Source organism: Notamacropus eugenii, chromosome 4 (assembly GCF_028372415.1).
Source record: "Notamacropus eugenii isolate mMacEug1 chromosome 4, mMacEug1.pri_v2, whole genome shotgun sequence".
Taxonomy (NCBI): Eukaryota; Metazoa; Chordata; class Mammalia; order Diprotodontia; family Macropodidae; genus Notamacropus; species Notamacropus eugenii.
Genome location: NC_092875.1, coordinates 315,738,894 through 315,751,234, shown reverse-complemented (window position 1 = coordinate 315,751,234; position 12,341 = coordinate 315,738,894). Strand labels below are relative to the sequence as shown.

General features: G+C 39.1%; 1 pseudogene; it reads right to left on the bottom strand.

The window, feature by feature from the left end:
- Positions 1–10,190: 10,190 nt before the first annotated feature.
- On the bottom strand, positions 10,191–11,739 carry LOC140502540 (aquaporin-9 pseudogene; annotated as a pseudogene).
- Between the last annotated feature and the right edge of the window lie 602 nt (positions 11,740–12,341).

Below are 12,341 nucleotides of genomic sequence, written 5' to 3'. Positions count from 1 at the left end.
TCAGTCAGCCCTTCAGCCTTCCCAAGCCATCACCTCTCTTTTAAGTTCTGCTCCTACCTCCAATTGCTAAATTCCTCCTGGAACTTCTATTTTGTGAAGTGGCCTGGGACAGCCTTAATACCCTAGCAAGGGCTCAATTGCCTCAAGCTGTTTTTCACTCTTGATTACATCACTAGTTACCACCCTAGTCCCATCAAGATCTTCTTTAGACCCCTCCTCCCAGACTACTAGACTGGGAAATCTGAACACATTACGGAGCTTTTTTTTTTAAGAGCAACTGACTAAAAATGTCATTCAAATATTTGAACTGATTCCAATGTGAGAATTTATGGCTGAAAACATCATGCTAAAAAGCATGGGAGCAAGCACACTGGCCTGTTTCACTCCATCGCTGACTGAGAAGGCACAAGAGCACTGTCCACTATTCAGAACCTGGGCAGAACCCTGTAAGGGACTGCTAATTGTTCATGACTTGTAAGCCTCAGAAAAGTGTCAGACCAATAAGGCCAGTAGAATACCAGTAAATATTATTTTAATGAACTAACCTTAACGTGCTACGTGTAACTAACTTTATGTATGTATGGAGCTAAGTTGTATGTAGCTAAATTGGGGAATGCCACTAGGCCTTACTGTTGGTTGGTTGTTGTCCTGCTTTCTTGAAGAGGACCAAAATGACATTACCCATCGCCATGACAAAGTAAAAGTTTTAACGTGTACGACTGTGGCTAATCTACCAATACGAGTTCAGAATGCTCTACCACAGACTGAGCACAGATAGTCTGCATGAATATTTGGGGTGGTTACTCCAAATCTGTGCATCCTATGTTTCCTTTCTGCTGTTTCAATTCTGCTTTGCTCTAACTTTGAGATGATGTGGATATATTAATCAACTATCCCTAAGGTGGCATGGATAAGAATCAGTCTGTCCCCTCATCAAAATCCTATGAAAATGAAACCCCAAACTCCTGCCCTTACCCTCTAGCACTCCTACATTTGCTACAGGTTTGTGATGCCTGAATACTTCCAAATCCAATCCATTGTTAAATAACTGTGCTTCTCCCTGTTTCCATTCTCTTCCCTGTGCTACCTGCCTCCTTCTACCACCTAATTTTCCATCCTCACACCGTTTAGTGCTATGCTTCCTGTTCTCTTTATCTCTATAGTTTTTGTGTCTTAATAAAGTGAGATGGAATCATTATTCCCCACTTGCTGCCATCGTGGTTTTTCCCAACAAGTTTCCAAAGAACTGGGCACGCCTGCCTTCCACTTGAGGGATCCCCTAGTGGTTCCATTGTATTTGCCACAATGAATATTTTCATAAATTAATTAGTAATTTGTGGTACAATGGAGTTTTCTTATAACTCCATTTATCCAAATATCCAACTATCTTCTATCTGGTAGAGGATAGAATTCAGTGGAATAGGACTGGTTTAGGACTCCATTCAAATGGATTTAGTCACTGAAGTCACTGGAAGTGTTTCACTATAAACAAATATCATAGATAATTCACTTATGAGATATATACTCCAAGGACTATTTATAATAAAGACTAAATTTAATAGGTTTTGATGAGGTTCAGACTCTGGGAACTTTGTTGAGCTCCCCTGGAATCTCCTCACTTAATCTGGCCTTTCATACTCAAATTGAGCTCCCCTAGTTTCTCTCCACTGAACCTGGCTTTTCATACCCAAATCTGTGACCATCGTCTGTTATCTCTGGATTCCCCTACCTGCTTCCCACCTAGGCACCCCCTAATCTGTCTTATGATAGCCTCCAGCTGTTTCCAGCCTTTGACCCTCCTGGGATTCCCTCCTTGGAATTTTCCTCAAGACCCTTCCTAAATCCCTCCTCCCATCACTATAGACTACCCCCACTCCCCCATCCCTCCTATACTCTTTTCTGTATTTAAGTCCCACTTTGCCTCCATGAAGGCACTCAGATGTAATCCAGTTCAGGCTCTGTCTAGCTGGGATTCTACGTGGCCCGCTTGTGAATACAAGCATCAAAAATGCTTAGGCTCCTTAAGAGGCAACCCAGTTAGGTGAATCTTTAATAAACTTTGTTTTCTTTGACTATAAGGAGGCTTGAGTTGAATTCATTCGAGCACGACCTGGACTGTCCAGTATTTTGGGGTACCCGAGCACCCCTTAACCTCATTAGTTTCATACTTTAATGTATAGACTATCCCCTAAGTATTGGTACTCCTAATGGTAAAGATTACATTAAAAATAGTAACTTATTTTCAGGAAAGTTTAAACTCAAAATTTCAAATTCAAGAGGCCAGATTGTTGAAATATTATGTAATTTCAAATTGATTAGCATATTTTCATGAAGTAGTTATTTCTGTATTGGATCATAGATTTAGAGGTAGGAGGAACCATTGAAATAAATTACTCCAACCACCTTATTTTACAAATATAGACACTGGTCAAGAGTCAGCCACTTATTCATATTGATGAGATTGAGGGGTGATGGGGGACCCCAAAATACCAACAGTCCAGGTCCTGCTTGAATGAATTCAACTCAAGCCTTCTTAAAGGCAAAGAAAACAAAGTTTATTAAAGATTCACCAAATTGGGTTGCTTCTTAAGGAACCTAAGCATTTGTGATGCTTGTATTCACAAGCGGGCCAAATAGAATCTCAATTAGACAGAGTTTGAGCTGGATTAAATTTGATCACCTCCATGGAGGCAAGATGGAACTTAAATATAGAAAAGAGTATAGGAGGGATCTGGGGGGGGGGGGGGGGGGGGTCTGGTAGTCCAGGGTGATGGGAGGAGGAGTTTAGGAAGGATCTTGAGGAGAAGTCCAAGGAGTGAATCCCAGGAGGGTTAAAGGCTGGAAACAGCTGGAGGCCATCAGGAGATATCAGACAATGGAGGGTTTGGGTGGGAAGCAGGTGGGGCAATCCAGAGACCTTGATTGGGGCTGTGTGTGGATGGATACAGATCTCTATGAGAGTGGTCAGCAGCCTAGGGAAATGGGGTTTTGATGGGATCAAAGGTGGGGGGGTGCAACAGAGACCTGAGTAGAATGATAAAGAAAAGCCCTTGTGCTTCCTGAGACTTAGAGAACAAATGGGAAGATTAGATTTGAATAAGAAAGGCCAGATTAAGTGGGAAGGTTCAAGGGGAGCTCAAGGAGGCTCCCAGAGTCTGAACCCCATCAATATCATGTGACTACAAGTCCAGGTCGTAGATGACTTTTCACCAGACATTCTTCCTACTAAATCTGAAAATTATTCTTTCTTCTGATCAGGGATTCACAGCCACTAGCTACATAACCTTAGTAATCTAGTTACTTTTTCCTAGTATGTGTGTGGAAGGAACTTATAGCTAAGGGAGGAAGAAAGGTACAACACAGCACTGGCTCAGTAGTCAAGGGATGTGATTTCAAGTGGTCCTTTGACATTTTGTGGAACTTAGTTTCCTCATCGATAAAATGAAGAGGTTAAACTAGGTGACCTCCCAGATCTCTTCTAGGTCTATATTTTTAACTGTTAGGTGATTGGATCTTGACTTCATATTAGTTTTATTATTCTTTCTAGAAGGTATCCTAGACTAAGGCTGCTGAGAGAGGAAATAAGATGTTTGTCCAAGGAGTGTTTATGAATTACTGCATTTATTTTACCCAAGCAGCATATTTAGAAACCTCCAGTTCTCACAAATTTATTTTGCCTTGCATTTTACCTTTGCTTCTTCCCTTAACTGAGGGAGAAAGCAGTGAGGTTTTTTGATCCTGGGCATAGTGTTTTATCCTTGGGCTTTTTATAATATATTTATTTGTTAGCTGACAGCATGCTAATATATATTTGCCTCTTGTTATTCAAATTCCATTTCTCCCCCAAGAATTGGTCGATACAGAAGCTATTGCAGGTTTTAATTTTCTAGTTCTTCATTGCCTCTTTCCTGGACTAATAACCTTCCAACTGGTGTTCTTGATGCAAGTCTCTCTTCATTCTAATTCACCTTCATAAGTTGCCAAAGTGATTTTTCTAAAGTATAGGTCATTCAATGAAATTGGGGAGCTCTTTGGGATCAGATATCGAGTACTTTTTTGACATTTAAAATATCTCCTAGTCTAGTCCCATTTTACATTTCCAGTCTTCTTAAACTTTACTCCCTTCTATGCACTCTGCGATCCAGTTTACTAGAAATAGCTGGAAAAAGATACTGAGTCTCCTGTTTCCATGTCTCTACCTGGAAAACTGAGCCTCTCTCATGTCTATATCTTAGTTTCTGTGGCTTCTTGCAAGGCTCAGCTCAAAGTCTACCTTTTCCTTATTCCTCCTAGCTTAGGAAGTTAATACCTTCCCATTTCAGATTATCTTCCATCTACTTCATGTATCCTAAGAATGTATATCAAAACGTATCTCTCCTATGGATCTAGTTACTTGTTTCCTTTCCAATAGAATGTTTACTCCTTTAAGGAGAGACTTTTTTTTTGCCTTTATTTTTCCCTAGCACTTAATAAGTACTTAATAAATGCTTGTTGATTGATTAATTGATTAACAATAAAACAGACATTTCTTTCAAGCTCTCTGCTCTCTTCCTGTAAACCTAACGAGCTGGAAGTATGAGAGGAGTGGAATATCAATGGGGCTAACGCTGTAAAATGGACAGGATAGAGCAGACAATGGGTGTGACCACAGACAGATCTTTGACAGTCAGGTGTGAAGAAAACTTTACTTTGAATGTTTAAAACATTTTGCATATTTTAATATATATGATTAGGAGAAATGAGGGAAGAAAATCTGTCAGTAGAAAACACGTTTGTGTAACAATTTGTAAACTTCTCTGACAGCAAAAGTAGAAGTTACTTGTTATGTTCCCCTATTGTGTGGAATGAGAAAGTAACAACACCTTACAGAGAAGAAGTGGGTTGGAACAGAAGAGAGGGAGGGTGTTTCAGTCATGGGCTGAAAACACAGACAACTGCTGCCCTAATTTCTCCCTTCAATGGACAAGAAAAATCACAGGATAGGAGAAGGAGCTCTCTCTTTTACTCTGTGAATTCAGTTACTGTTACACTGGTGTACTGAGAAGAGTAAGAGGGACAATGCCTTAAAGCGTCAACACCTATATTGAGTGCAGAAAGCCAGAATAGATCCAGCTGTGATTTTAACATGGTTGGTGTCTAAAAAGCCTTAAGCCTCAACCACAAGGAGAAACAAAGTTACAGATGCTTTGGGCTCATAGAAGTCTTCGAAGTAAAAGTTCCTCCAATAAAAATTACAACCTAAATCCAAGAGGAAAACTAGGGTTTTATTAAGAGAAAATGCTTAGAAAGTTATGACTACAGATTATTATGCTTTTAAAGTCAGTGGTGCATTGGCAAATGTTTTAACAACTAGCTGTCTGAAAATACACAATATTTAAGTTTATTTTACACTAATATTGTTTTTTCCATTACTTCTTTGGGTCTAGATTTATGTAGAGGTGGGGAACCCTGTGGCCTTCTAGGTCCTTTGGTGTGACCAGGTTTTACAAAGCAAATCCTTTTATTAAAAGGATTTTTTCTGTGAAGTTTGGATTCAGTAAAAGGGTCACATTTGAGGACCTAGAGGACCACTAATAACACAATGAACTCTCTGTGCTATCTACAGAGAAGTCAAGATCTCAGGTTTGACCTAAAAGATCTCAGAATTGTAACACTTAATGACAGTACCCTAATGCTACAGATACATAATCCATAAGCTGATAGGTGATAGCATCATTTGTGCAGCTGGCCATTTTTGAAAATTGTCACCAAATTCAGATTGTACCGGGTTTTCATTTTATTTTGGAAATTTTACTGTTCACTAAAATTTATATTCTTTGTCATACCAGGGGCACAGATTTTCCTGAATTAAAAAGCAGTTGTTAAATACTCACATATGCAGGTTGGCATCATCCATAACGCATATGCATATAACCTGACCCTCTTTTTTTTTTTTTTTTTAATTCTCACTCCTTTATAAGAGGAGAGTGGATCTGGAATTCTTTGTAAATAATTATCTAGGCTTTTCCTCTACTTCAAGATTTATTCTGCATGATAATATCTAAAAGGGCATAAATATTTAGCTTTGGAAGGCAGCCAGAATTTTCTTTTTACCATGGGCTTCCTGTCCAGAGTTTTAGGATTCCCCCCATAAATTCTCACATTGGAATCAGTTCAAATATTTGAATGACATTTTCAGTCAGTTGCTCTTAAAAAAAATAAATAAATAAAGCTCTGTAACATGTTCAGATTTCCCAAAGTATTATGTGCTATCCAGTTGTCAGGTTTTTAAATTTCTCACTTTGTCTTTACCGACATCCTGAGCTCCTTTCCATTAGTATTCTGTCTTTGCACATGATGAATGATTCCTGTCTATCTGCAAGCTCTTACAGACTGGAGCCCCATTAAGTGCCATCTGATACAGTCTTAAATTTGGCAGTTTTGTTCTTCCTTTTTTTTTTTTAAATCAGCAAAAAGTTTAGCTTCTAATTACTTTAGATACCTTTTCTTCACTGCACATTATCAATGCATTTACAGTAGGTGGATTTTTTAATTTGGAAGCAATTTCACTGTGAGGATTTTTCTCCAAACTGTGACTGAAGTCGTTAGCCTTAATGGCTCTTAATGGTCTCAGTACCACAGAACAATATCTCTTTACAACTGACAAGGGAAACAAGTTTAACTATCTAGAGACACCTATGAGCTTTTAGATTACTCAATATTCATGTAAATGTATATTCTCTGAAAATACCTCCATGTAATTTGATTAGCTTCCTAAATAGATAACATTGTAATCAAAGGCTGCCAGGAAATTCCTGAGAGGTTCTCAAGGAAATACTTTTATGAGGCAAACGCAATTATCAAAAAAGTCTCACAACTAGGAAATGGCATACATAGTACATAATCTTCAGGGAAGGGTTTGATAGTGGGTACTTTTCCTTTAGGCTCAATACTACGTAGCTTGGAAGCTGGCAGAGATTTCGTGAGGTCCTGGAAATGCCAGGCAGGGCCAGAAATGCTGTTGGGGATGGAGGGTGCGGGGAGAGATGTAGAAGAATTGGAGCAAAAAGCCAGAAAGTAAACAGAATTCTGGAGAACTGGAAGAGAGGTCAAACAGGTCTTGTAGCCTTAAGGGGATATTACATTTGAATGTATCTCTTCTACCAGTGTTTGCTCATTTCTTTAGGTGCCATATGCATAAAGATGCCAAAGCTTGAGGAGTCTTTGCTAACTACATTTTTACAGGATCATTGTTTTGGAGCTGGAGGAAATCTGACGTCCTCAAGTCCAATCCCCTGGTTTTGCATATAAGGAAGCTAAAACCAGGCAACTAGGTGGTTCAGTGGCTAGAATGCCAAGCCTGGAGTAAGGAAGACTCCTCTTCCTTAGTTAAAATCTGGTCTCAGATACTTACCAAGTGTGTGACCTTGTGCAAACCTTTTTTGCCTCAGTTGTCTCATCTGTAACATGAGCTGGAGGAGGAAACAGCAAACTACTCTAATGTCTGCCAAGAAAACCCCAAATGGGGTCAGGAAGGGTCAGACAAGACTGAAGATGACCAAACAGCAGTAGCAACAGCAGCAAAATCTGAAGCCCAGAGAGGTTAGATGAGTTGCCCGAGGTCACACAGTTTAAAAGTAGCAGAATACCAAATTTAAATGCAGGTCCTTGAACTCCAAGCCCAATTCACATTCCCAGCGTTCCATGCTGCTTCAGAAACCAAGGCAGGAGCAAGCCCAGGCAGCAAATGATAATGACCTTGTCCTTTGAGCTTAATTTTGTGTCTGTGCTTCTCCCCTTCTCCGCTCATCTGTGTCAGACAGCCAAAGTGGGTTGGAGATCGAGAAATGAAGGACCCTGGACTACAAGGACCTCAATAGTTTGTTTGCAGAGCACCTGGCAGAATGGATGCTCATTTATAAAAACTGTGAAAGTTGTGGGAAATGGAATGAAAAGGGAAGTGTTAATAGAATTAGACAGGGAAAGCAATAAGGAGAGCCCTACAATAAAATTAATAGAATTTGTATAGGGATCTTCTGAGTGAGAAGATGAGGTGTTTGAGAGATAAGTAGGGATAAAATTGATAATCAGCAAATATTTTATTTACTTTTAAAAATACTTAGTATTTTATTTTTACCAATTTATATGTAAAAACAATTTTTAACATTCATTTTCAAAACTTTGAGTTCCTAATTTTCTCCCTTCCTCCCTCCCCAACACCCTCATTAAGAAGGCAAGCAATTTGATATAGGTTATACATGTGTAGTTGTGGAAAACTATAATAGTCTATATTGTAAAGCTGTAAATCATGTTGTAAAAGAAAGCAAACAAAAAAAAAACCTCAAGAAAAATAGTTGTTTTTTTAAAGTATGCTTCAGTCTGTAGTCAGATACCATCAGTTCTTATTCTACGGATAGATAATATTTTTCATTGTAAGTTCTTCAGAGTTGTCTTGGATCACAGCATTGCTGAGAATAGCTAAGAAGTCATTCACAGTGATCACCTTACAATATTGTTTTTACTTTGTACACAGTACATTTCACTCTGCATCAGTTCATTTAAGACTTTCCAGGTTTTTCTGAGAGCACTCTGCTCATTATTTCTTATAGCAAAATATTATTCCATAGTAATAATCACATACTATAATTTGTTCAGCCATTCCCCAATTGATAATCATCTCCTTAATTTCCTATTCTTTACCCTCAGTAAAGAGCTGATATAAATATTTTTCACTCATATTGGTCTTTTTGATTTTTTATCTCTTTTGGGATATAGACCTAGTAGTGGTATTGCTAAGTCAAAGGGTATGCTTTGGTTTCATAGCCCTTTGGGCATAATTCTGAATTACTCTACAAAATGGTTGAATCATTTCACAAGTCAACCAAACAGTGCACTAATGTCTCATTTTTCTCACATCACCTCCATTTTTGTCATTTTCTTTTTCTGTCCTATTAGATAAAATAAATAGGTATGAGGTAGTACCTTAGAATTGTTTTAATTTACATTTCTCTAATCAATAGTGAGTTAGAGTAATTTATCATATGACTATGGATAGGTTTGATTGCTTCAGCTCAAAACTGTTAATATCTTTTGGTCATTTATCAGTTGGGGAATAGCCTTTATTTTTTTTTATAAAATTGCCTCTGCTTTCTATACGTTTGAGAAATGAGACCTTTATCAAACAAATTTGCTTTAAAATTATCTCTCCTGGACCTATCTTCCAGGTCATTTTTTTTTCGAATGAGATATTTCCCATTGTGTTATATTTTGTTTTATTGTTTACTGATTCCTAATAGAGTCATTAGCTTTCATTTACTCAATTCTAATTTTTAAGGAATTGTTTTTTTCTTGAGCTTTTATTCCTCCTTTTCCATTTGGCCAATTCAACTTTAAAGAATTTTTTTTCTTCCATGAATTTTTGTGCCTCTTAAACCATTTGGCCAATTCTGCTTTTTAAGACATTCTTATCCTCATTGCTTTCTCTACCTCTTTTACCATTTGCCCAGCCTGTTTTTTGAAGTTGTTATTTTTTCAGTATTTTTTTTTGTGTCTCTTTTATCAAGCTGTTGACATTTTTTATTTTTTTGCATCATTCTCATTTCTCTTCCCAATTTTTCCTCTGCCTCTCTTACTTTAGTTTCAAAATCCTTTTTGAGCTCTTCCATGGCCTGATAGCAATTCATTTTATTTTTTTGGAGGATTTGCATGTAGGATCTCTGACTTTGTTATTTTCTTTCTTTCTTTTTTTTTTTTTTTTTTTGGTACTCAGAAAATGATATTTGAGACTCACATGATAAAAGACCTAGTACATAATGGCACTGAATGAAATATTTCTTTACAGATAATGCAGCTGGGATAAATCCAGGTGAGCATGTCAGTAATCAAGTGTCCTACCCCAAAGGACTAATGTCACAAGGATGAGACCAAAAGGGTAGGGGGGAAAGGTTCTGCTCCATCAGAAGATTCCATCAAGCACTTTCCTAGGGGAATATCCAATCTGCAAAGTCAAAGGTAGCAGCCTCTATCCCAACTTCTTGCTTAGTCCTACTGCTTTTCAATGGAGTATCTATCCCAATGGGCCCAGCACAAGTGAATGGATTTTCCCCTAGCTTTCAGTCTTACAATTTCATCAAATTTGCGCTTTAAATGAATAGACATAGTTATAGACTCTTGGCTACAACCAACTGCACCACCCAGGGTGGGGCATGCTATTATGCTACCACACTGAGTTCATTTTTCTCTTCCACTTGTTCAATCTTTTCTTCTGAGACTGGATCTGTATGGTGGATTTCAATGCCAAAAACATAGATGAAGCCTCCTAAAGCGGTACCAAGGAAAGGAGCCGCTGCTGGGATCCACCAGAAATAACTTGCAGCTGTGAAGACTTCAAATCCCAAACCTGTGAGAGCTGTGAATAGTCTGGGACCCAGGACCCAGGTTCATGGCACAACCAGTGTTCATTCCCAGTGAGCAAGCAATGACAAGGATCAGTAGGCCAACTGGTTCTAGGCCTTTGGGGACCCTCCAGTTTTTTTCATCAAAAATGGCAAACACACCCAAGAGAAGGAAAGTGGTAGATATCACCTGGTCTGCAAATTCATTTCCTATAGTCAGGTATTTAAGCGGATATGTTGCAAAAATCTGTGCTGTTGCATTTTCTCCTGTTGTATTAAGAAAGTTCGGATTCGCTCCTGTAAATGACGCTCTCGGACTCAATCAAAACGAAAGTAAAAAAGCTTTAATTACACAAGGCACGGTACAGACAGTTTAGGACAGCAGAAGAAGCAGAAGGCAAATATAATGATTATTAATACAAGGGCTATAATTACAATAGATAGATAGAGGAAGAGAATACATCACCAATTCAAGGGAACCTCCAATAACTCAATCGGCTGGGAGCCCCGTTGCAGCCAGAACAACTTGAATTGTGTAAAGATGGTCCCGCGTGAAGCGTCCTCCCACGGGTGAGGCTCAATCGGACTTTGTGGTTCGAGCTTTTTATAGGGTTCGCAAAAAAAGAAGGCTCTCAGCCAAGGCAGTTACATACAGAGTTTTAGCCCACTTCCCTAGCATATGCAGCTTGTGTGTCTGGGTCTAATTCTGGCTTTTTAATTGCTGACATTTTCAAAAACCTTGAAGCTCAGCACATTTTATCACTGTCAAGTGCTTATGTTCAAGGGAAGGGGCCACCTTCCCTTGAACATAAGCAGTTTCAGGAGTGGCGAGTTCCTGTTTTTTATTGCCAAGAACCTACAAGGTTTAAAGAATGGTCAAGTCCTGAGACTAAACGTTCAATAGCTCAGGCCTATTAAATCTGAATGATATTACAATTTTAATAAGAAAATCTAATTTCTTATTCACCTGTGATGATCAATTTTCCCTCAGCAAAAGTCTTAAGTGCATCGTAGTAAACTCCAAAGAGGGCTGCAGCCCCTACAAAGGCTCCCAGGAACTGGGCTACCACATAGAAAGGGAATTTGAACCATTTCATCCGTCCATAGAGACACATAGCAAAGGACACTGCTGGGTTAACATGACCACCAGAGACGCCTCCTGACACATAAAAAGCCATTACAATAGCCAATGCAAAGCCAACATTCGTGGTCACAGGTCCACCTGCAGTCCCTTGGCTGAAGACGGTTTGGGCTACAGAACCACAACCAATGTGAATGTCCCCAGGAATTCTCCAATCGTCTCTTTGGCCAATGAGTTCTTCAAGATAAGTTTCTCCCTGAAGGTTTTTTGCACCTTTCTGTCCATCTTGCAGTCACAAATCCTTCTTGGATGTGGGCATGCCATGCTGGGCAGTCCTGTGACAATGTTTCCCATATTATTAAGCACCAATTGGAAATCCTTTGTTTTGAGTGAGGGAGGGCTGTGCAGGTCACCAGTCTCACTTCTCCTCCCAACTTTGTTATTTTCTTCTGTGTGTACTTTGATCTTCTTTGTCACCACAGTAACTTTCTGTGGTCAGATTTTTTCTTCCTGTGGTTTGCTCATTTCTCTTTGATGTTTAACTATTTCTTAAAGTAGAACTTTGTTTCCAGGATGGAGGAAGCACTGTTCCATGGTTCAGGGGTTTGTGAAGCTGTTTTCAGAGGTACTTCTGGGAACCTGTAAGGTTTCAGTTCTTCCAAGGTGGTATGATCTGAAGAGAGATGCTTATTACTCTCCTGGCCTATGCTCTGGTTTCTGAGTGAACACAAGCACTCTTTTCTACCCTGCAACTGTGAGGAAAGTCCCTGCTCTACTGGGACTACAAGCTCTGGTGTGCTAGTGTTCCTCTTTGCCCTAGGACTGCTACCCAGGAATGTGACCCAGATTCAAGTATGGGCAAAGAAACTGAGTCCTGCCTCAGTGTC